Below are 24,673 nucleotides of genomic sequence, written 5' to 3' on the forward strand. Positions count from 1 at the left end.
GACACCAGAGCCTGAACATTGGCATTGTGCAATATGCCTGGTTACAGTAAAGCAGCTTTACTGGAACGTAACAAAAAGTCCCTTCCAGTTCAAACCATTCTATGATTCTTAGTGGAAAAATAAGAAGTAGAATTGCCTATTTTCCTTAGATGATTCAGAAACCAACTATTCTTTTACATAGAGGCTGTTAAAGCATCTTTTTGAAACCTTTGCAATGTGTGATTTTTGTGCTGTTCGTAGTCATCCCAGTGAGTGCACACAAAGCATTTTGAAATGTCTGCATCAGTGCTATTTTTGCAGTAATGAGAGCCTAGGTTTGCTGGAAAGGGAAGATTTAATCTGTACAGTGCATAAATGGCTGCCAGAGGAAAAGCTTGGAAGAGCCTTTAATAAGATAGTTGAGACACAGGAAGAAAAGATGGAAAGATTTCTGGAAAGGATTCTTAATTTTTTGTGCTTAAAACTGTAGGATGTAGAAGGAAGAAGCAAATCAGGATCCCAGAACAGTGCAGTAATTGGCATGAGAGGATAAAGTTGGTGCAAGGTTTAATTAAAAAAAAAAAAAAAGTTGAAAGAAATGGGAATATTTCATGGGAAGTAATGCCAGCACATATCAACCATTACATCTCCATCTAACCTCAGGGCAAAGAGATGTGATTCAGTAGCCAGTCTCTGTGGCCAGGCACGTTGCTATAGAGAGCAAGTCCTGCCAAGCTGGGTGTGTTTGATGTGGAAGAGTCAATGGCTGTTTGCATATTGTGTCTGAGAGAATGTGATGTATATGATGCCTCCCTGTTTTTATAGACGTGTTTGTGTATATTATATTGTTGTTGAATCAGCTTAAACATAGTAAACCACTGGATATGGCTTTGTTTCACAGGAATCCACCTACCTTTACATCTGTCAGGCTTTGTTTTGGAAGCACTGGTATTGTGTGTTTAATCATAACATTAAAACTGCTGTTGTCTACATTGTGTGCTGGTGTAATGGGACCATGTGCATGCAGTCTGTATGCCTCACTCTGGCTGTTGCGCTGGGTAAGGTCTGTGATACTCAATGGGGCTATCAGGTATGGGGTCTGGGCCCTTCCCTGTGTTAAATGTCTCCCAGTTCTGTTAGCATCGCTTACCATTTTTATACGTTCTTGAGAAATGCTTCTTTTGTTGTCTTTGAGATATCTGTCTTTGACATTACAGTTGTTTGCAGACTTTAAATAACTCAAGTATTTAGTTTAAGACTAAAGACAGTCATGATTCCCAGGAAGATTGGATGATTTTAAAAGGAAGCTTTTCTTTCATCAGAATAATCAGCAGTTTTGAAAATTCAGCACTCTTTTATCACATCACTTGCATATGGCTGTAGTTTTTAATATGGGGAAATAAAACAGAATCCTTCCATCTGAGAGGTAGTCCTACATGGGCCTTGAATTCCTGGCTTGTTTCATGAGATGGGCTGAAAATGTTGATCCTTGGTGCTTTGTTGGGTAGCTCTGCTGTGTAGAACATCAAGCCTGAGATGGAAAGGGACAAACATCTGAACCCAGTCTCTTCCAGCAGGCTTGGCTCTTGCCTTGCATCTGTCTCTATCTCAGGAAGATGAGTATCAAAATTTATATGATTTGATTCCTCATTTATTCCTCTCTAAGATCGTTTAGAGTCAGTATAAACTATGCTTTTGGGGACAGAGAAGTTGAGAATTGGGAGAAGTCTGGAAGTCTTTGTGTATGGTTGTCTCTCACAGATGCTAAAACACTAAATCCTCATGTAGGGCTTGTTAGCTGACAGTGCATTGGGGTTTTAACCCTTACACTTAAAAACAGGCTGGTGTGTGCAATCCTGTAACTTGCTCAGGTTGGAGTGTTCTGCTCACATTCTTATACGTAGGTGCATGTAAGCTGCTTCTGATCTTTGGAGAGGAAAGAGGCCATAAATAACTTGGGTTTTGAAATATACATGCGTGGTTTGCAAGAGGACTGTCCTTGGGGAGCAGGGTAGTGTGCTGTGCCATGTAAACTATCAACAGTTTATGGTTTGTGTGTTTTTGTGTGTTGGGGCTTTCTTTGTTTGGTTTTTGTTTCTTAGCGTAATGAAGAACTGTATTTGTTTGGGGCCTCAGTGAGCTGTTGCCAGGCCCTCCACATTTTTGATGACGTTAATTTCTGTATGTGTGTTTTAATTTGGTTTATTTCCCATTCCCTTGACATGCTGATTGATTCTTGTGTTTTCCTGCAACTAGCTCTCATTACTGAGTAGGCACGAAGGACAACAGGATTCCCTGCTGCCAACAGGCTTTCTTCCAGCAAGCTGCTTTTTTTCTGGAGCAGATGCATCTTCTTTGCTCGGTCAGGGAAAGCTCTGCAAGACCTCTTCTGCTGCTTTGCCCAAGCACTTGCACCGCTGAAATCTGGAAGCCAGCCACTGATCGCATGGGCATCACACAGTGTTTTCATGAATTCAGATGCCACTATGAATTTCACAATTCAAGCAACAGTGAAGCTGAGCCCTGGAATTGGTGACCCATCAGAAATTATGTATTCAGGGTATTGATGTTTTCATTGGCTTGATGGTTTGGTATTTGCCTCACTTGGAGGCCTGGCTCTGTTTTTGTTCTCACAGGTCAAATGAGAACTGGGCTGGTGAGGAAGTTCTGCATTCTTGTGAGTTCCAGAAGACTGGAAGTTCTGGACTTCTGACTCACCACTCCATGGGACTGCAGGAGGAATTCTGACCGTTTGGTTAGTGGTATGGAGCTTCCCAGGGGAAAATATGGGTTTCTTTCCAAAAACATATCGGTGTCTCCAGGGCTGAAGCCATGAGTCCTACCCTGCTGGAGCAGCAGAAGGGCTGTCATCTCTGTGCCCTGGTAGTAGGGAGACGCCATCTCCATTTTCTGATGTTGTAGCTGAGCTGTACATCTGCAGCTCATTGCTGTGCCTGTGTGATACAGCTTCCTTCAGCAGACAGCTTGTAGGAATACTGCCCTCTGCTTCTGGGACTTCATAAAGGGATAGGACCCACTTCTGTTAAACTCTTTAACTTTTAAACGTGTTTTTACTCCTTTTTGCTTTCTGTCTTCTTCTCCCAGAGGTGGCCCAAGTGTTTTAGAAACAACGTAGTCAACTGGAGTTCATTGAATAATTCAACTGTTGCCTGAAGTGATAGTAAAAAGAGGACGACCCATTTAATAAATCAACCAGAGCTAAAAGCTCTGTGGTTTGTAAAAATGTTCATCTGCCCTGCCTGTGAACTATCTGAATTTTTCTTCAGAAGCTCCTTTTTTTGCCCTCCCCTTACTTGGGTTTTGCCTGTTCCAGAAGGGTGCTGTCCCACCTGAGCCACCCATGGTTTATCCATACAAGTTGTTTCTGTTCAGCAGATCTATTTTAGAGAGCACCAGGGGCTGTAGCTTCAGCAAATGGGATTCTGTGACCCCTCCTCTTCAGCCACACAGTGCTTCTGTTGAGCTGTCCTCTGCCATCATTGCTGCCTGGTGCTTCCTTTAAGGTCCTATGAGGTCTCCTTGTATTGAAGCCACTGCTGCAGCAGGAACTCCTCCAGATGTCACCTGGGGGCTCCTTGTCTGCTCTTACCCACAAAATAAAGCAATCTTTTGGGCTACTTTTTGCCTTCTAGAGCAATGGGGAGAGTATCCTTTCTTTTCTTTTTCCTTTAGGTCAGAGAACTTCCTAAGTGCTCGTTGCTTCTTATTTGTGTATTGGACCTCTGTTATCTAAAACAGGTTTAGATACAGAGTGCTGCCTTTAAGGGAACTGCACAGAAATCTGAGTATCTAGTCAGTAAGCCTTCTGCAGGAGGCATTTTTGTCGGTTGCCTGTGTCAGCCTATTCTTTTAATCCCTTTAGACAGGGGCTTGGCTGTACATCAGTGTGTTGTGGTATAAATTGCTCTTTTCATTGTTACTGTAATTGTTAACCAATCCCACAGCCATAGTCACCCAGACATCACAGCATTATTTTTCTGCTGGGGTGCAACATTTCATGGGGCGCTCTGGGATCCCATCCCAGTTGATAAATGGGCTTCTCAGTTGTGACTTGGCTGAAACACTGGCAAAGTGTTTGCTTAGAGCCTTGCTACATGCCTTGAAATATCATGCCTTGTAGTCTATTGCTTTTTTCCTTATTTTAGTGGCCTCTCCTTCAGTCTCTGCATCTGGACTTGCACTGGCCATGTTGGATTTCTGAACGTTACGCTTCAGAGGCTGCTGGGGACGAGTGTATGAACGCTGATGTGTGTAAATAAATGACTAGGTCTGAAATCAAAGTCTAGAGATAAACGATCCACTTGTTTCCCTTGCTTGTTTTGACTGAAGACTTGAACTACCAACTGCAGTGCATGCTGTAGTGTGTTCAACAGCATTGAATGGGAGGCTGCAATGAGCCCCTGGGTTGGGTCGCTGGGGTTGGTGCCTCTCAGTGCTGAGCCCAGGGCAGGCTTTGCTGTGAGCACTGAGGTGGTGCCTTCTGCAATAACTGTGCCATATGAAGCATCCCAAACCTCTTCCTTAATCAAGAGAGAGCGAGGAAACGTCATGCCTGGTAGTTTTCAAGAGCTTTTGGCTATTTTTGTACTCTGTTGTGTATATTTTTTGTAAGTGATTCGATTGCTTTCTCTCTAGCTGTAGGGCAGAGAGCTTCCTATTGCAACACAGGCTTCATCCCCACCTCCTTCTAGCAAGTTTATTCACAATTAAATAAAAATAAAAAACTCTAGCTGTTCTCATTTGTTTCTCTTGACATGCAATCAGTTTGAGAGGATGTATTCCAGACATAAGCTGGAGAGCAGCATGTCTGGGTTTTCTTGTGCCATCCCTCCCCTCCACATGGAGATCTCCCTGTGTGTGTTGCTTCGTGTGCCTTGAGAGTTCAGAAATGCCCCAGGTCCAGAGGAGGAGTACATCATAAATGTTATGTGCTTAAGCCTTTGAGAGCTGATATATTTTTGTTTTTGCTTTTGAAGCTCTTCCGTTGAAGCAACGGGTTTTCGGATAATGCAAGTGAATAGATAACCTTCCAGTTGCAGAACAGTTCTGTCAGTGGTGATTTTGAGTCCTTCTGTAAGTGAGGCTTTTGCTGGTCACCTTGAAATGTTGGAGAAAAGAGCAAAGGCCCAACCACTTGGTGCTCCTTCTTGAGCCTACCATCAGTCATGGTTTAGAGCCAAAGTCTTGTTTAAGAAATTCTTTTGAAGTAATAGCTGATTTGGAGGACTTTCAGGGGGTGTTTTTTCAAAGAGAGATCAGGGATTTAGTTTGTTTTTAAGCTCCATTTAAAGGTAAACCTGCCAGTTTTTACTAATCAGCTTTAATTTAATTTTTCCCATGTGCCATGCTAGAGCAGCAAGATCTCTTATCTACCTGTGCACCCGGGCCAAGTCAATAAATTCTAAATGACTCCTCAATTATTTTCTATCTTGCACATTTTTATGAGGTTATGGAAGGGCTCATTTGATGCACACTCAGATGAGCAGAGGAAATTAAAATGTTTTTCCTTTCTTCCCTCCCCATAATGTGGTTTGACTTGAAATCACAGAATGCTCTTTTAAGGTCTCTGAAGTAGACAATGGAATTGCTCTGAACTATCTTCGTAAGTATGGATGTAAAAGTGTGGAGTTTTTTCCTATTTGTAAACTGATTTGTGTTTTCCTTTGAAATCTGGCTGTACTGCTAAACAGTTGTCCTGCCCTGATGTGGAAGAAGGTCTTTGTATTATTATAGAACAAAGTGGCCAGGGGGTGTGATTTTCATGCTGTGTCATCTTCATGCAACCACGTTGAAGTCATTGCCCTCTCTGCTGTTTTTGCATAATCATATTGAGGAATCTGGCCTTTGCAGAGCTGACTGCAACAAAAGATGGTTATGTTTAGTAAGTGCTGTGCTGTTGGATGTGCTCACACACAAGCTGCCCAAAGCACAAGCCATCCTTACGCTGCTGCTCCAGGTGCCAGCCGCATTTGTTTGTGCACGTATGTAAGTCACTGCAGCCTGCTGCCATGAAAGCTGGTTCCAAAACTCTGCTCCGTCTCCTACTACTTCCTTAGACCATGGTTGCCCTGTTCATGCCCTGTATCCTGTATGTAGGAGACAAAATCTCTTGTTCCTGTAAGATTTCTTTGGTTGCTTGTTGTGAGCAGATTAACCCTTTTGTATTGTAAGGAATATGTGCATCTACCAGCCCTAGTGGGAGAAACACTGGGCATCAGCAGAACTTTTATGTTGCTTTAAAAAGGCTGCCTGACAGATTAGAAAAATAATAAGCTTTTAAAAGACCAGCCAGTAAAACCAGAGCTACCTGGTGGCTGTTACATCTAGGTCACATTAGTAGCAAATCAGAGAAGTTTTGTGTGCATGTTGATATCTTCGTGCTAAAGTAGCAGAGTGATTTGAATGGCTCAGTTATCAACAGCTGCCCTGTTTTTGTGGTTGAAGGAGGTGGTGGAGGAGGGCTGGTGATGGGCCAGCAGCTCCTTGGCAGGCTGCAGGGTGGGCAGCCAGCAGGGCCCATGCATGAGCCAGCCCCACCAGCACAGCAGATGGCAAGACCAGCACTGTGGTGAGATGCTTAATAAGAGCAATTGCTCCTGGTGAGCCCCGACTATTGATTGATGAATACAGAAATCAGCAGTGAGGATGCAAGGTGGAAAAAACAGCTTCCCCCAGGAGGATTACTGTAAAGGTGAGGCAACAGTGAGCTGGTGAGCTACAAAATTAGCTGTGAGAGTCTTCCTAGGAGCAGTGTATGAGTGCCGTGTACAACTTGCAGGCAAATTTGACTCTGAGGCAAGAAAAAACTTTGAGTACTGCTGTGTTTTTCAGCTGTTTGTCTGAGCAGGGTTTGTGTTCGTGTGACTGGAGGAATTATCCAGGCTTGGTATTTGTTATGACAGCCCCACTTTTCTTCATGTCAGTGTGAAGAAATTGCGTTTGAGATTTGACCTATGGGAGTGTAGAGCTGGCTTCAGTTTGGAGACTAGAGAACTGTTTGTGGTCTTGGAGGAAAATATTTTTGTAAATGCACATGGATGGATTTGCAAGAGGAGAAAATACTTCAAAAGTTCATAGAAGTGTGGAGATTGAACTGCAGGATTTTGATCCAGTGGAAAAGATTTCTCTTAGTACGTGGGGATAAGGAAATGGGGACAGGGAGCGTTTCCAAAATGCTGCATCTACTTTTGTAGAAGCAGTTTTCGTTTGTCTGCCAGCTAAAAGTTGAGAACTTCTCTAAAACTTCTGTGAATTATGCTGTTGTTTCCTTTGTTGTTTATTTGCCTTGCTTTGTTGTTAGATCATATTAAGGCATCTTAAGATATGATTGTGTTGATGCTTCCCAGGAGGAAAGCAGTTGTTATTAATAGAAATGAGTTTTAGCAAAAATTGAGGTTGGGCTTTGTGGAAGTAAAACTCTGCAAATAACCTGAACTTAAACTTGAAAAGAAGATAGGCGCGTTTGCTTTCCTTTACAAATGGATGACAACCCTTTTCCCCAGGCTCTCCTTTTTGCTACTGGTTGAGTCTGGTGTCCTGCTTCGGCATCCTGTTCCATGTGACTCTTACAATGAGCAGTAGCTGCAGTGCACTGGAAAGAAGACCCAGGTATGTTAAGAATAGTTGTGATGGACAGCAGTTCTGTAGGAGTGAGTGGCATGGTGTACTTTGGCCTGGTCCTTAGATTGAAGAGGACTGTAATAATAACTGTGCAGCAGAGCTCCTTTTGAGTTGTGTTTGATGTTTGTAAAAGGTTGTTGTGAAAGGGGAAGCGGGAATGGCTCATGCTGATGTATAGTCGAGCAGCTGGCTTTCCAGAGATATTAAATGGGAAGCTGAGTGCTTCAGACACGTTCTGAAGGAGACGGATGCTGAGCATTAGTTGCTAAGGTAGGAAGGGCAATAAAGAAGCAAAGAGGGAATGGTGCTTGAAAGCATGGAAGGAGATTAAAAATGCTGTTCTACAGAAAGGCCAGTATATTGAGAATTTAAGAAAATCAGCTCAATGTTAAGGACAGCAAGTGCTTTGCCATGGGGAATGCTTAGGAGAAGTAGCAAAACTGCCTGAATTGTTGCTAGTAAGAAAGAGGAATCGTATGAAGGGAAGAGGACAAGATATGAAAAGGCTTTGGGGCCCTAGGAATGCATGTCCTGATAGCAGGCTTGAGAGGACGGTACAGTTCTGTGCTTTGGGTGTTTCTGTTATGTGCTGTTACGTTCTCATTGCTGTGAGAGGGAACTGCGATCAGTGTTCACGGGAGTTCTGCAGCTTAAAGCCCTGCCTAGTTAATCCTTTGTATTTTAGTCCAGCAGCGTTCTGCATTATAGCAGCAGCCTAAAGTGATATGCAACATCTGTGTACAGCATTGCTGAAATTCCTAGTAAATGAGTTCCAGAGACAACCTTCCATTTGTGGGGTATTTTGTAAAATCTGCTGTACAAAAAGAATGTTAACCAGCCTAACTCTTCAGGGACCTGAGACGCTGAAGAACTGGAGTCTTGATTTGGAAGACAGGAGAGGGCAGAGGTGGCTCCAGCTGGGCAGTGCTGCATGTGAGCCCTGCTGCAGAGCTGTGTCGTGTGAGCTCCCTGTAACTGGGGGAGAATCCATCACCAGGAGGTGCCTCAGCTTCCTTTCTGTGAAGTATGTAGCCTTTGAAAAGAACGCTTTCTGAAATTGAAAATGCAGAGAAGGTGGTGATTGTGAACTGTAAAATGCTGGCAAGTTGTTGAATTAGTATGAGTTACACAACATGAATAAAAACGAGGCCTTTGTTTGCCTGGGATGTCTCCCGCAGTACTGGAGAGCTGTTGCTGTCCCTGCTTTGTAGCAAGGTCACTTCTGTCAATACCATCCAGATGTGTATCCTCAGGGTTTGTCTAAACATGGTTTTCTCTGCATGGCGTTAATAGCTCTTCTGCTGCCTGCCAGCAGGGTCCCGCCCTCCTGCTTTCACCTCCATGTTTATCCACTTTTACTGCCCCCCCACTGCTTTCTGGAATTTTTTCTCTCTTCAGGTGTCTTAAGAAGTTTGGGGAGCAATAAGTTTTCTCTCCTTTCCTCTTATAGGACTCTCTTGCGGTGCAGGAGAGGGAATCGGCGCCAGACCAGGCACATGCTTGCTCTGAGATGGCATTGCTCTGTTCTGCTCTTGCTCCTCTTTGACAGCTACCAGGTGATTTCTAGTCAGGCTCAGGAAAAGGTTATGAAAGATTTCTTCTCTTTGCTGGTGGGTGAGTCAAGGATGCTGTGCATGTGCAAACGCGAAGGGATGAAACCAAGCACATCCCCTGCGAAATGAGGAGCGCGATAGTGTCATTGCTGAAGGCACTTAGTACTGAAGGCAGCGCAGGAGATAACTGCTTCAAGCCAGCATGGACATAATCCAATCAAAACTTCTTTTTTTTTTGCCTGATTGTGTTGGCCCGAGCAAGTCAAATGTTACCCAATTTTCTGACCCAGTTCTGTTTTGTGCCTCCAGGACAAACTGTTACATGCTTCTGTCTTTTCAAATATGTTTTTCAATGTGTTTGTGTGAGTCCCTGAACCAAGCTGGAGTTTCTGAACCGTTGCAGGATTAGAAAGAAGTGCAACACTAAAGAAAAAACTATAAAAGCATCCAGTTAGATTTGTTGTGTTTTTTTTCCCCAATTTTTATCTCCTTCTAATGGCTTTTATCCCAGCTGAAACAACGTGTTCCTGCAGCGGTACTGTTGTGGTGGGATGGATTTAGCAGAGCTGTGCCTGTTGCAGCCTGGTGTATGTAAATGCTGAATGAGGCTTCCTGTTGAACACTGCTTTCTGCTCGGGCTTTTCATTGCAGGACTGCAGTGCTATTGGCCTTAGTTCGGTTGTCTGAGGTTGCTAAAGGATCTCTTTGAGTAGAAATGCTCAGAAGTACATTGAATGTAAATCCCTTGGCTACCTGAAAGTTTAGTTTTTTGGAATGGGGAAGAGGTGTGTGGGGTGTGGGCTGGGCTGTGGGTGTGCAGCAGGATGTCTGAGGATGGAAGCCATGGCCTGGCTCCTCAGTTCTGTGAAATGGCTGAGAATGCACAGCTTCTGTGGTGGTAGTTCAGAGATGCCCTTTGTCACTGAGGTTATTTGTCCCAGTTTATTATGTTGAATCAAGAACATTCTTATCCTTCTCACTTTCTGCCCTCTTGTCATTTGTGCACTGGCTGCACGAGCCTGACTTGGCTCTTGGCTTGAGTGAGGTCACGTTCACTGGGTGGAGTTATGCTGTAGATGAATTTCCCTCAGTGCTGAAGGTGGGACCCTGGTTGGGTTGGCTCTGCTGGCTCTGAGGCCTGCGCAGGGCTGTGTCTGCACATGAGGGCTGCTTTTTTAGTAGCTCCTCTGGGCTGCACCTGAACAGAAGCTGGGAGGCAGAGGTTTACTTTTTGTTTGGTGTAAGTTCTCCCTGTTTGTCCTACAGATGTTTGGCCAGATTCAAGTATTTTTTCTCTCCCACACCCAAACGCCTGAGAGGAGAGCAGTGTTGTGGACAGAACTGGCACGCACTGTGCAGCTGGATCCCCGTGGCTCTGTCAGCACGGGTTTTGCCTCCTGTGTAAATCTCCAGGCTAACATCCGAGCTGCCTGGTAGAAGTAACGGCCTGCGTCATTTCAGGCTCAGCGAGCAGTCAAGAACAGGCTGTTTATCACTTCCCTTGCTGTTGCTAAATGGAAGATGTAGTCTCGCTTTACTTTATTAGCTTCTCAAGCTCTTAGTTTCAAAGTTGAAAGAGTGACACAAGTAACTGTGCTGTAATTGTGATCCCAGTGGTACGTATTCACCTCTTCTTAGAGCACAAGTGATTCCATGGCTTAAAACTGCTGTGTGAGGAAGGACAATTAGGAGTCTGTTTAAATAAACAGCCAGAACTGAAGGCTTGGGCTGCCCCTGCCCCGCGCTGACTGCTGCTTGGAATGGCTTCAGGAAAACACCACTCCCTTAGCAGGAACTCAAGTGTGGCTGGGGCTTTGTTCCTATTGGTTTCGGTTGTGTTTTCCCATTCGGAGTGAAAGTTGATGTGGATTTGTCCACTGAAAGGCTCACAGTCACTTCACTTTTGTTGTTCTCTGAGCTCCAGGTGCTGCACTCTCCCCAGGGTTAGGGTGCTCCTCAGCAGTGGGAGGGGATGGGGAGCTGCTCATGCAGCCTCTTACAGCACAGCATTTGTGAACCTGAACCTCCATCTCCAAGGAAGCAGTAAGTGCCCTTCAAACTGGGGCGCTTTCCCATACGTTAAAATACCCAGAACAGAAGTAGTTATCTTCTGAGCCTATGCGAATGCTAAACTGAAATGGAGCATAGGAGGGTGAAATGAACACTTGTTTTTCTGAAGGAAATCGCAAGTACTGTGTGCCCTTTGGAGGGAAATGGATGGCGGGTGTAGCCGAGGGCAGGCAGGAGTGCTGCGGCAATTCCTTGTGCACTCTTGAAGGTGTCCTGCACTTGTTCCCCAACTGAGCTCTACGATGTATATTTAGGAATCCTGTTTATCAGAGGAATTGTTGTGGCTATATGCAAAATACTGAGCTCAAAAGCAACGGATGAGGAAAAGGAGAGCGGATTGGTAACTGACGTGTTTTCTCCTTGGGGTAACGCTGTCTTTCATGATAGAAAGCTGCGCATTACTCTGAAATGAAATTGGGATTATCAGAGTAGCGAACCCAGAAGCAACACGCAGGCTGTGGAGGAGCTGACGTCAGAACAGACAGAGGAACCTTCCTACTGCCAGGTGTGCTGGGCTGCGGCCCTGGGGGCAGATGGCCGTGAGGCTGCGGAGGGCAGGCGGCCGCGGCTGGGCCGTGCCTTCAGTGCCTCTGATGTGTGCAGTGAGCGAGTTTGTTTGGATGGTTGTAATGAATTAGATGAACGGTGAAATAATTAACGAAGCAGACACTTAAATGGTTATTGCGGATTTTAGAGCTGATGTTATTGAGATGAATGAGGTGGTTAATTCCAGTATTGGCTACGCCCTGGCGAAAAGGGTAACTTATTTATTTTAAATGAACGAACGCCACCAATGCAGAAAAATGGAGTGGCATTCACTGGAAAGACAGCGCCGTGTTCTTCCCTTGGGCAAAGAGCATCAGAGACTCTTTGGAGACTTGTGTGCAATTTGTGAAAATACTTTCTTGTTTTTTTAGATGTAGAACATTTTTAAGTCCTTGATAGAGCAGTAGAGATTTATCACATGTCAGTATATAACTGTCTAGGTGGTTGATGCCAATAAAACAGGTTAACAAAGTGCTGTTTGAGAGTACTTGTGTAGGCATGTGACTGTTCTGCCGTTCTCTGAGCTGCTGTTTGTAATCCCCCAAGTGGTTCTGAGGCCAGAGCCATCAGTCAGCAGAGCTGCTTACACCTGGAAGCAGCTGGGGACTGGCTGAGCTGGGTGTCTTTGTGCTGGGACCAGGGCAGTGTTTGAGTGGCTCTCCCTCATCAGGTCAGTATTGGTTGCTGTAACCAAACCTAACAGTCAGCCCCTTTTTGTACCATGAGTAACTTCTATGATTCTTGCTCAGTACAGATAATACATGCAAGCCACTTAGTTTGACTTTAATTCTTCTGTACACACCACTGGTAGCCCACTGTGAAGGTCTGCTATCTTTGTCCTGCTGTTGTTGCATTTGGAGAATGCTTTATACTAAGGAAATATTCTGTGAATTTGGCAAACGTTGGGATGGCTATGATGATCTTTATTGTCTGTATCCAAATGAATGTTACACATTACAGGTGTCCTTGCATGAATTTTATTGTTATCAAAAGTGGCTTCATTCCAGAGTCATTGCTCTGTTTTATCAGTGGATTAATTTGATTCCAAAGACCTTTGTTTTTCCTTCATAACAGAGCATTTGCCTCAAGTTACTCTGAGGATCTGTAGCTGTTTCTTTCCTTACAGACAGCTCTAGGTAATGCACAACTACAAAAGAAATCAATCATCTGACAACCTGTACTGTGAAGGCAAAAGCTGGAGCGAGAAACTTTGTGAGAGTTGGTGGTTTATTTATATCCTGAAGTCAGTCAGTTACTTTTTGTCCGGGTGAATCTCTAGGGAAGTTCTTTTTAACTCTGTCTTGAAAAGTCTGAACAATATTTTCCTTCTTAAGAGCAGAGGCAGATAGGGAGGTAAATCTAAATCAAATGTCTCGGTTCCACTGACTGCACGAATCATGGATTCATAGAGAAATGAAATTATAACCATGGCTGTCTCCTTTTTCACCAATCCCTAATTGGTATTCCTTCCCACCCCCACCTGCTTTGTTGGATGCTTTCATGCTTTGGCAGTTGAGATGCATTAGTTTCTCTGGAATCCCTTTAGAGGAAGAGCTGTCTGAGGGGCTGCAGTGGCTCCTCGCACAGTGAGCGTGCTTCACTTCTGTTGTCGGTTGCTTTTTGCACTATATTTAGCAGTTCCCTGGAGCTGTGTTGCAGACATGAGAGAATGAATGTGACATTTTGTGAAGGACTGGGCAGGGAGTCGCGTTGGATGTCATCTTCCACCGCCACCTGGTTGGTCCTTCAGCACAGACCTCAGGGCCCAGCACTCCCTCCTCCTGTGTTTCTGGGGTGAGCTTGATACAAATCTCTACTTCACATCTTTTCACCTACTCTGATTTGTATAAAATCCAGAGATAAAGGCATGTTTGCAGTTTAATCCACCGTATGGTGGTAAACTTCTGTGATAGAAGATGAGAGGTTGGCGGAACCATCTTCTGTGATTTGAGTTGGCACGCGCTTTGTGTACTCAAAATCAATCATCCTCACCCATGGTTTTTATTGAGAAACGTTGACCCCTCAGCTGTTGTACTACAAATGAAAAATACTGCCGTTTTTGAGTGTCTCCAGCTGGATTTTACATTGTGTTTCTATTCCTTTTCTTTCAAAGAAGATAGTGATGAAATGGTAAGGTCCAAGAGCTGTTTGTATTTGATTTGCTTGGAAACGAATCCTTGCTGAGCTCCAGGTGGACAGTGTGTTACAAAGTCCTCCCTACTTGCACACAAGCATAGTGATTTGCAGGGAGAGGATCCCAGGGATCCCAGGTCCTTGCAGAACACACAGGTGCCCGAGGAACAGCTCAGGCTGTGTGTGAAGGGTTGCTGAGGTTGCACTGACCTGATGCTGTGGGCTCTGTGGTTGCCACTTCAGTGCTCCGTGTGGGCTCATGCTGCAGCAGAGTAGCTGAAAACCAAACGTTTACCATTTCTGCTGTCTTCTGCTTTTTACTAGCATTGGAATAGAAATATGTGCTCCTAACTGAAATGTCAAAGGATTTAAACATTGGATAGGGCAGATATTCTGATATGAAGAGGAACAGCTTGTAGCTTTGGGGAAGATATGCTTGTTTTTGGAAAAATGAAGTTTTTCCAGTTCCATGTGACACTGCAAATCTTTCTGAAGCTCCTCTCAGACAGGAGGAAGCATCCCACCTTGGTATGTGCTGCATTTATCTGTCACTGAGATCATGCAGCTCCTGTAGAGAGAGCAGTGGAGAAATGTTGTAGTGTAGTGATTGGCAGTGAAGATCTTAAAATCTCCCCACCTGGTTCTGACGGCTAATTAGTTCTCGTGAGTCTTGGCAGCAGGAAGATGTAAATGGTTTACACAAACTGTTTACTGCTGACCATTTGAACTTGCTTGATTGCTGATACTGCAGAGTGCCTAATGCTACGAGCAGTGGCTGTCACTTCATCCTGATGTTGCTGCAGGTGCAGTTAGTGTTCTTGAGGCAGTTCCTTCAGTGACTTGTTCTGAAGGTGTTTTGTTAACCATGTAAAACTCTGTTAAAATAATTATATGGATTTGTATCAGTATTTACTTACTTTTTGCTGAGTATAAGGATGGAAACCTATGATCGGAATACAGATACCCTGTAAGGGAAAATTGCCTTCATTGTAAAATATGGCAGTGCTTCAGAACTGGTGATGTGCTGGAGACTGACCTGACTGGTAGGGGATTCTGCCAGAAATGGTGAAGGTAATCTTCCCTTATGGCTTCTCATGTTCTTTTTGTTATATGAAATACTACCTTCTTTTTTAGAAAATGTCTTGTTTCTTGTGTTGCGTACAGCTCTGTGAAGAAGTTCTTCATGAAAAACTGCAAGGAATGCAGCAGCCTGCCTGATGATCTCCCTCCTAGTTGAAGAAGCTGTGGTTAGAAATGTTAATGATAACAAACCTATCTTATCAATTATGTCTTTTAAAGAGCAGTAACATTTCAAAAGGATTAAAATATCCTATTTGAATTTTGTGTATACTTCTGTACTGTGTGTATACATGTGGCTTTTGTTGTAAGCTTTTCTTTTGGAACTTCCAGAACATTATTAGCACTGGACAACCTGGTCTCCTATCGCAAGTCCAGTGTGATTGTTCTCCTGTATGGCCAATGACTGGCAGAGCGAATGGAGGCAGGTGGGAAGAGGCCAATTCCCAGGAGCAGCCTGGTGTTGTCCGACTCCAGCATACATACTGAGCTGCTGTGTGACCTGAGCTCCTGAGCAGTGGGCTGGAGAAAGCAGGGAGCTCAGAGTTAAATGGTCTGCTGAGAAGCAGCAGGCATCTGGGTTGGAGAAGGGCTTACTTCAGCAGCTTGTCAAAAAGTTTGAAATCTATGAAATTAATTACTTGAGAATAAAACATCTTTTATTAATGTTTGAATGTCTGCATTTGTGTATAAATTAGTACGGTAGAACAGCTGCTGCATGTCCCATTCCTCAAGCAGAAGCTCTGCATGCATTTATAAATAGCTAATAGTAAATAAATAAAGAATGATTTGGTTTCAGGACATGATTCTAAGCAGAGCTGTGCAATGTTCAGTCACTTCTGGGTTGTTCGTCTGCTTTTCACTTTTTAATGAAGGACTCTGCTTTTCATTAGTACAATTTATTTATAGTGTCTTTATGGATATAGTCAAATATCACCTATTAAAATATCACCAGTCTGTCAGACACATGTATAACTTCTTCTACTTAATATTTGCAGCCTGGATCCTTAGCAGGGAAAATCATTAAGCCCTGATGAATACAGCTGAAATGATATATGAAGTCAGCAGAAATCTTTCTGCCAAGTGAGCCAGCAGAGCGTGTTTATAAGCCAGCAAACTGCAGTGCTTTGCAGAATATTTTGAATCCAAAAGCACAGTGAGTTGTGTCTACAAGATTTACAAAGCTAGAATTAAGAATAGGTGTAACATCTACTGCTGAGTGTATATAGAGCAGATTATCTGACGTATTCTCTGGATCTCCAAACACATTTTAGATATATTCTGAGAGCCTGCTGAAATACATTGAGTGACTTTTGTTTAGTGAACGATAGTTATCCTTACATATTCATATTCTAAGTGGAGCTGTACTCAGTTTAAATTTCTTGGCATTCATACTGTTAGATTTATTTTGCATGATCTGATTATTGCTAATTAGCTTTTCCTTCAGAGCCAGTTGATTTAAGTTAGGCACATACGAACTGATAGCAGATGGGAAGTTGTGAATACCAGTGTGTTTGGTCACTGCTGACCTGAGTGGCTGAATTAACATAGAATCAGGTTTGTCTTTCACCCTTGGTGTGCCAGTTGGCTGTTTTACAGAATTAGCAGTTCAGGATATGGGTATCTGTGGCATCCACCCAAACAGTGGATGGTTACATTTTGTCTTCCTGACTTGCTAACTGCCATTGGCTTTAAGCAGGATTTGTGCAGTTCTGTCTGTGCTGGGCTGCTATCGCGCTTCCCTGGTGGCTCAGGGCATTGTTCCTCCTGCTCCAGGCACGGTGAGTGTGGCTGAAGGCTGGAAGCAGTGCCTGGCACACGGCCTCAGGTGTGGGAGGTGCGTCTGGGCCGCTGCTCTGTTCGTAGGGGCTCCAAAAGACCTTTGCTAAATGAATTGCTCACACGGTGGTGCTTAGCAGTTCTGTAAAAGCCCCCCTGACTTACTGCCACTGCTCAGCAGCTGAACGAGCTGTCACTGCAGGCAGCAGCAACACACAGAGGATATGCTCTGGCTTGGCAATGTGGAAGCAGTTCTTGTACAGCCATGCAACAGGAGTCTGCTTGTAGAAGGTTAGGAATTCAGTTGAGACTTTTTGGCAGCGCTAAGCCATGTAAAGATGCGCAGTTTCTGTTTTCTCATTCACCTGTATGCTTTCTGTGCAGCTCTGCAGTCCTTTTTTGGCAGAGTAGCTGCTGCTGTTAACACCATCACATTAGCATAGCTGTATGTATCAGTAAGTCACAAGAAAGGCATTCTGCTATTGTGTGGATGTTTTTACTTGCTTAAAGTTGGATGCTGAGACTTCATTTAAGTTTTGTGTGTTTAACGTTCTCTTCCCTGTTTGTAAGAAGCCAGACAAGTTACACATCTTATGAGTCCTTAGCAGCAAAACCAGTCTAGGCAAGCCAAGCAAAAAGCTAAGGAATGACATGGAGTTGTTTGGGAAGACTTAAAAAGGAAATTTTATGCTGTAGTGTGCAGGGAGCCCAACTTTGTGTCAAGGGATTTCTCTGGTGAACTAACGCTCTGTTAACACCATGGCATTAAGGACTGAATTATTTCTCTGGTATGCAGGTTCTGTCATCTTTCCTTTTTTCCTGCCATTGCCCTGCTCCATTCCTGCTGTGCATTTTAGTTCTGTTTTTTCCCCTCCCTGGTTAGAGGTGGACCTTTTGTAACGCCTCTCTCTGTCCTCTTTCCCTGGGGTGCCTCTGGCTCCCAGCATTGCTTTTGGACCTATTCTGTGCCAGACCTGTTCCCACTTACGTGCTTGTTTTATCTGCTGGTAGCTGTGCTGCCCCTGATTGAACAGCTCAAGCTGCAAAATATTATGGATTTCTGTCAGGCTGAGGATGTCTTCATTTTTTAAGATCATAGTTAGGAACAGTGGGCTAGTGCAAACGAACAGACCTGGCTCAGTGGTACAGCAGTGCCTATTGGAGATAACTTTGTCCTGCTGGGAACTCCAGGAAACACTAAAAGGCACTGCTCTGCTCTTAGAGTAAATCCAGAAGGTAGAAAAATGAGGATGAACCACGCTAATGTGTGTTTGTGAGGAACCTTGTGGCTCAGAGTGAGTCTGGGAGGCAGGAACAGCATTTATGTCTGGGTGTTCATCCCTGGTTCTGGGCTCACCGCTAAATAGGTACTGACTGGATCTGGCCAGCTGTCCTGTAGGGCTGGGTGGGATGGTTGTTTATTTTTTAATTGCCTGTAAGGAGTTGGAAGAAAAGTGAAACAACTTGGTTTAACTCAGAGAGACAGCTGTGTGTATGGCTGGGATAAGAACTGCTAATGCTTTCCAAAGGCTTTTACTCTGTGATATGCTTGCGGGAGGACTGCTGGAGGAACCAGCTTCTGTCAGCCAAAATATCAGTAGTGGAGGTGGGCTGTAAGGGCAGATCCTTTTATTCAAAGCAAAGAAGGCAAGGTATGTGGATGCTGCATATTCTGCTAGAACAGATGAAAATTGTGCATTCTGCACCATCCTGAGTAACAAAAGAGACCAATAGAGGAGGCTTGTTGGCATCAAAGCAAGGCAGTCCCTGCTGCCAGCCCGTACCTAGGGAATTATGCACTTTGAACACTTCTGGCCAACATATGAACAGGCTGGCTAGGATGCTAACACACTGTATCCTATTTGCAGCCTCAGCTTTGCTGGGTTGCTCTGGTAAATTAAAGATTCCCTTTCCTGGCATAAAACACAACAAGGAGTGGGAGTGAAGTGTGGCTGGCTTGTTCTCAGCTTGGAACAGCAGTGCTGCAGCTTGTCTGGCCAAGGGAATTGCAGCCTGCAGAGCGAGTCTGGCTTTCTGATGTCAGTTATTAGCAAGTCCTTAATTTCATCTAGTGTCATCTGTTGTTGTTATCTGTGTGTTTATTGGAGAAATGGCTTCTGAACACCTGTTGGAAAAAAGTGACTTACATCACTAGCTCTAGGGCTGTGTTTTGTCCTGATCTTTGTCATATTTGAATTCCATTGTGAAATGTTAAATGTACGCAGAACAGAAATAATAGTTAAAAAACAAAGAACTATGGTACATATAATTGGGTGGTTGGCCATTATTCAGCTGAGTTTTCACAGTGCTCTGGTTTGGAGCTTGACCTTATTTGTAGCACTGCTGGCGTGGCTGAGATGCTGGTTCCCTGTGTCACTGGTGAGAGGAAAGGGAAATCCATAAGGAAAACCAGTGTTGACTGGGACCCTCTGCTGAGCTGCTTTGCTGGCTGATAGCACTCTTTATTGCATTTAAGTGTGAATTTCTGGAGGGGGAGGGTGGAGAAATCCTTAGCAAGCTGTAAATAATTTGCTCTAAGACTGAAAAGTCTGCGGAAGTGTGTCACAATCAGGTGAGAGTGTTTGTGTGCATACACCTGAGCACCTCTCATCGTCAAGTTTCTGATTAAATAAGAACATGTTTTTTAATAGATTGGACCAATTACACTTTAAGTAGTGAAGATAATTCTGGCATGAAAATAGCTCTTATTTATGCTACTCACTTTCTGCAGTTTGAAACAAGAAGTACCCTGTAAGCCCTCAGCTTCCTGACACTGGGAATAATTGAACCTTTACCTGCGAGACTGAAGGTCTCTTTGAGCTTTCTCTTACTCCTTGTTGTGGTTTAACCCAGCAGGTCCCAGTTGAAGCTAAGACACTCCTTTAGGCACTTGAACTGTTCTCAGATCAACCCTTGACCTTCTCTGTGTGGTGAATTGCTTGGACCGTAGGGCTGAACAAGAGCCTTTTCTGATCTTAGAGCTCTTCTGATCTCTTCTTGCTCCTCTCCCGTCAGCTGTGTTCTGGAGCCCCTGCACTGTCTGCATCCTTGCCAGGCTGTAGATGCAGGAGCTGAACAGCCCTTTCCAGCACTGGCTATGCAAATAAATGTCAAATGGAAATGATGAAATGCTCTTAATCAGCATTCTCCCCCCCACACCTTTTTTTTTTTTTTTTTTTCCCTTTCTCTACCTACTGTCTATTGCTAGTTTAGCACTGACTTAGCAAGTCTCTCTGCTACCTTTTCAGTCTGTGTGAAGGCTGTCTATGTACAATAGGGCTGTAAGCTCAGTGCTAAGAAATACAGAGAATGTGTGAAGGAAACGGGCTACTGAAAAAAGCCATCAGTGGGCTCTCCTGGGCAGTTGAAATAACACAGTAATGCACTGCACTTGGAAAAGATTGCCTTTCTGCTGGAATCTCTTCCATTTAGAAGATTTACAGCAGATGGTTTGGCCTCTGGCTTTGTTGGCTTGTTTGTGTCTCTTGGTGTTCAAATGGACTTGTAGTCATAACGAGACCTCCTGCAGAGTTTCTTTCCTGCTGTCACATTTTTGGTCTCTGGGGATAAGAAATAGTGAGAGCCGGACCTGCGCCAGGAGCGGTGTGCAGGATTCCTGCTACCTTCTGGCCAGACCACGGCTTATGTGTGGGGCTGGGAGGGGGGGTGAGATGTAGAGGGAAGAAATGAACTCTTGCAGAAGCTGTTCAGACTGAAGCAGTCTCGATGCCAGGCAAACCTGCTTTGGTGCTTTGTGGTGGGAGATGTCAGCAAGCACATTCCTCATGAGACAGGTGATGAGATTTATTGTCAGTCGCTTTGTATTCCCTAGAATGAGGAATAATTTACTTAAGAAGCGACTTCCCTGGAATTCAAGCTCTGAAAATCATTGCTGACCCATTTGTTATTTCTGTCTCCCTTAAGTTTATGAAAGCAGTTTTGTTTTTTTGTTTTGTAGCCCACGCGTTTTGTCACAAATGCAGCTTTCATGTTGTGTAGTTCAATTCTACAGGCAAAATTGTGGGCAGATGAGGAGATTAGTTAAATTTAACACTGATCAGATATAGCAGCTAGGACACTACAATAACATTCCAATCCTGGTCATAATTTAAAGAATACAGAGACAGCTCGCATCTGATTTAGGTCAAAATGCAGTTCTCGAAGGTACTGCTGTGGCAGTGCAAGGAGGTGAGCATGTGTTAGCCTGGAAGTGACAGGCTGGGTCTGGCAGCTCTTGGTTTAACACAGTAGTGGTGTGTTTAGGTGGCTGGGCTGAAGTCTGGGACACACGGAGTGCGTCTGTACTTACTGCTGTACTCTGCTGAACTGACAGTTCTCTTTTCTGTTTTAGATGAAGGATCTAGCTTGTTCTTTTGACTCCTATGTGCATGTAAGTTTGTGGACTTGATATCTAGTAATACATGCATCAATTTTATTTATGACCAAAACTGTGTGGGGTCAAGGAGAAACGAGAGCTGAATGCCTGTCTTGCAGAAAGGAATGTACAAATGAGTCATCCCACACCACTGTTAATGCCAGCATTGTAGAGGCAGCAGGTGGAGATGGAGGAAGAAGCTTACTGGAAAATTGTAATCCATGATGTAACCTCATCCCACTAAAAATCTCCCTAATTTAGCCTTGGTTAGTTCATCTGAAAGACTCCTCCAGAGAAAAAGCAGGTCTGAACTGTTCTGAGTTTGGTCAAAGATTAGACACATAGATTTGCATTTTGTTTGTCTTTGGGAGAAGGATTGACCTAAAAAACTACAGATCTAAATTACAGCAAATTGCACTGAGCTCTCTCTTGGTGAGAAACAGTCATTCTCCCCTCATTTAGTCTGGTTTCCTGCTGGGAAGGCTTTCCAGATGAACAGTGTTGACAGCTAGGAGAAATAAGTGTACCCCCAATACTGTATGTTCCAGGTGTGTTTTTATTTTATTTTTTCTTTTTCTTTGGCCATGCTTCTGTTTTACTGCATGGTCTTGCCAAACAACCAGGGGTGCTCTCATCCAGTTCTGGGTGTTACTGCCTGTGCTCTGAGGCCTGCGTTCATCCCTCAGCTTTGGTGCTTTTCAAAAGACCCCAAGTTTGATGTAATTCAACAGGTAATCAGTGTCAAGAGCTGGATGTGTGCAAGGAGATGACTCAGTCTGTCAGATCTGAATTATTCTCTGAAACTCCAATTCTTTTGGACTAGAGAGGAAGAATTCAGTTACTGTGCATTTCAGTACCTTGTTAAGCTGCCTGAAGGTAGCTGCTGCCAGTTTGAACCTATTGTGCATCCCTTTCCCTACCTGCAGGATCCCCCCTGGGGATGTTTAGGTCAGCAGGCTGCTCTGTCAGGATGAGGTAGGACTGTCCTTTTTCAGTGCGTGATTGCTTAGGTTCTGAAAATCAGTTGGTGTGCTCGATTTGCTGAGCATCGCTTTTATGGTAGTGGGATTGTTAACATGTAATTTTTAAGTATATATTATCACATCTGTTGAGGTTGACATCTTTGGTTAACACCCAGTCGATCTGAAAAGCAGGGCAAAGCAATACAGAGCCCTGAGAGATGTCTTACTTGTCAAAGTGACAAATTGCCCTTTCTGAGTCAAAGGACCAGCTTGCATTTCAGAGCTGTGTAGCTACAGGGGGAAGGGGAGGGGAGCATGGGAAAAATACCCTATTAGTTTAGTTCTTCCCCCGTGTTTTTTTGTTGTATGTTGCTGAGTTGAAGTTCTTTGTTTTCCTCAGTCTAAAACAGCTTCTCAGCAGGTTGAGAGGAGCAAGGCCCCTGGGACTCTGCCTCTCCCACTTCTCATTCTCATAAACTGTTTACAGTCTCCCTCCGTTTTCTAGCTTTGTATGGAAAAGTTCAGTGGGTCAGCTTTCCCTTTAGCTTCATCCATCATTCCAGTCAATTAGAAATAGTTGAGGGCCAATTGCCCGGTCTTCCATTAACTGAGACACTTCAGATTGTTTAAAATAGCATAAAAGCTCTCTTTGTTGACCGCTGGGCTCGCGCCCCGTGGATGGGCAGTTACCGAGTGGCTGAACAGAACCCTAGTGTGTCTGGCACTGTTTGGGGGCTGAATGTTAGTACTGCAGGCCTTGTTTGGGTTTGATTCCTTCTCCTTCACCTCTGCCTCTTGCCTTCCCTGAAAGGTGCGATGCCTTCAGATGGTGAATTGCCGACCCGCTTGCAAAAAAAGGCTGCATTGTGGCTTTTCACAACTGCTGAAGTAGAGGGAGGTGTTTTTCAGCTGGTGAAAAGTTCCTCTTTAACCTTGGTGCTTAAAAAGCTCTTGGTGTTACTTGTTAGTTGCTTGTTGTGTGTGTTTCTGAAGGACAAAGGAAGTGTGTAAGTGTTCAGGAAATACCTCGGGCGTTGCAGCCTGCAGCTGAGCTCACCCTGCTGCCCCGTGCCAGGGCTGCCTGCTTCCGTGGAGAGCCCGAGTTTTCCTTCACTTGGAACTGAGCAGCCCTGGGGCAGAGCTGTGGGAGCTCCAGCAGGGCACTGGAAGCTTGTTACGGGTTGATGTGCTTGGGTGCATGTTGAAGTAAACTGATAGATATATATACACTCATATGTACAAAATTTTATATATATATATAAATTTATTTATTTTTTCACGTTATGCTTAAGCAGAGAAGTATGTGTGCCAAGAGGAGATTAGCAACAAAGTACTTAAGTATTCTCATTTTGAAATCATTGCCTGTCTTCAAACTCTTCCCAGTGTCATACACTGCCAGGGTTTCAGTATGGCTCAGTCCACGTGCTTTTTGTTGTTCTGGAGCTCGAGTAACACATTATCAGTAGGTCCTACTTGTACAGCAGTAGTTCCTTTGGTTGTGAAGAATCCTGAGAGCTGTGACTGTGTGGCTGTGCTTGGGGCTGATGGCCTGGACCTTGCTTTTGGAACTGGAAGAATACTGTGCATGGCAGCCATTGAATATAAGGCCTTTGCATTTTTCAGGAAGGTGCCCTGCCTCCTGCTTGGATTTCAGCTGTTGAACTGCTGCAGTGCACAGAATGCTCGCTGGGCAAATCAGGGCTGAGGGCACAGCAGGGCTTGAAAGATCAGGAGAATGTGATGATAATCAGATTTAGGAGTTTTCAGCAGCTGGGGAGCTAGATCCTGTGCTGGGAGAAGGTCTGCCACAGATACACCAAGCTAGTTCCACCACTGACTTTTCTGTACTTTGATGCCCTATGGGGATGTTGATCTGATGTATATTCTCAATCCAGGAACATGGTGATCTCGGTTGCCTTTGTTCTCCTTTTTTCCTCCACGTTCCTTCAGCAAATAACAGCCTGAGAACAGCAGAGCTGGAATCGCAGACCTGAGCTGGAAGGAGAGCCGTGGGACACACCATTGTCAGAACTGAGTCTCAGACCAAAATTGATGTTTGCCTGCTTTGCATTTGTAAGCTGTCTCATGCTTTGCAGAAGCTGAAGCTTTAATAAGTAATTCAAGCAAAGTATATGAAGGGTAGAAGAGAGAATCCCTATTTGATTCAATTAGTGCTGGTGTCCAATGCCATTAATTATGACCAGCCTTCTGATGTTTTTCACAGGAGTTGATACACTTGAGCTTTGTCTGTGCCAGGGCCAACTGAGGACAAGTTTGTCCACTGATGTAGAATCCAGCTTTTGTGCTCTGCAGAACCCTTCAAATTTGGTATCTAACAGTAGCCTGGAGTAAGCAGTAGCCTGAATAGTCTGCATTGCAGTCTGCTGAACAAAGGATACGTCTGGGAGAATGATGATTCGATGTACATGTTTTCCCTGTGTTTGAAGAGGGACTGCTTTAGTGGAAGTAATAATCTCCTGCAATTTAATATTATTTCCAGACTCTTTTAAATCGTTTCATAGGCAGCGAATAAAGAACTTTGTTTACTGTTTAAAGTA

General features: G+C 44.2%; 1 protein-coding gene across 20 annotated transcripts in view; it reads left to right on the top strand.

Annotated features, from left to right (window-relative positions):
• Positions 1–24,673, top strand: part of ARVCF (ARVCF delta catenin family member) — a 221,533-nt gene that overhangs the window by 110,730 nt on the left and 86,130 nt on the right. Inside the window, exon 1 of one of the 20 annotated variants that reach the window (XM_090121005.1) lies at positions 2,616–2,734. The exons of the other annotated variants lie outside the window; for them this stretch is intronic. The gene's annotated coding sequence lies outside the window, so the exon portion shown is untranslated. Of the gene's footprint in view, positions 1–2,615; positions 2,735–24,673 lie in introns of those variants that run through there. 20 annotated transcript variants of the gene reach the window in all.

The sequence above is a fragment of the Phasianus colchicus genome, chromosome 18 (genome assembly GCF_987193195.1).
Source record: "Phasianus colchicus chromosome 18, bPhaCol1.hap1.1, whole genome shotgun sequence".
Taxonomy (NCBI): domain Eukaryota; kingdom Metazoa; phylum Chordata; class Aves; order Galliformes; family Phasianidae; genus Phasianus; species Phasianus colchicus.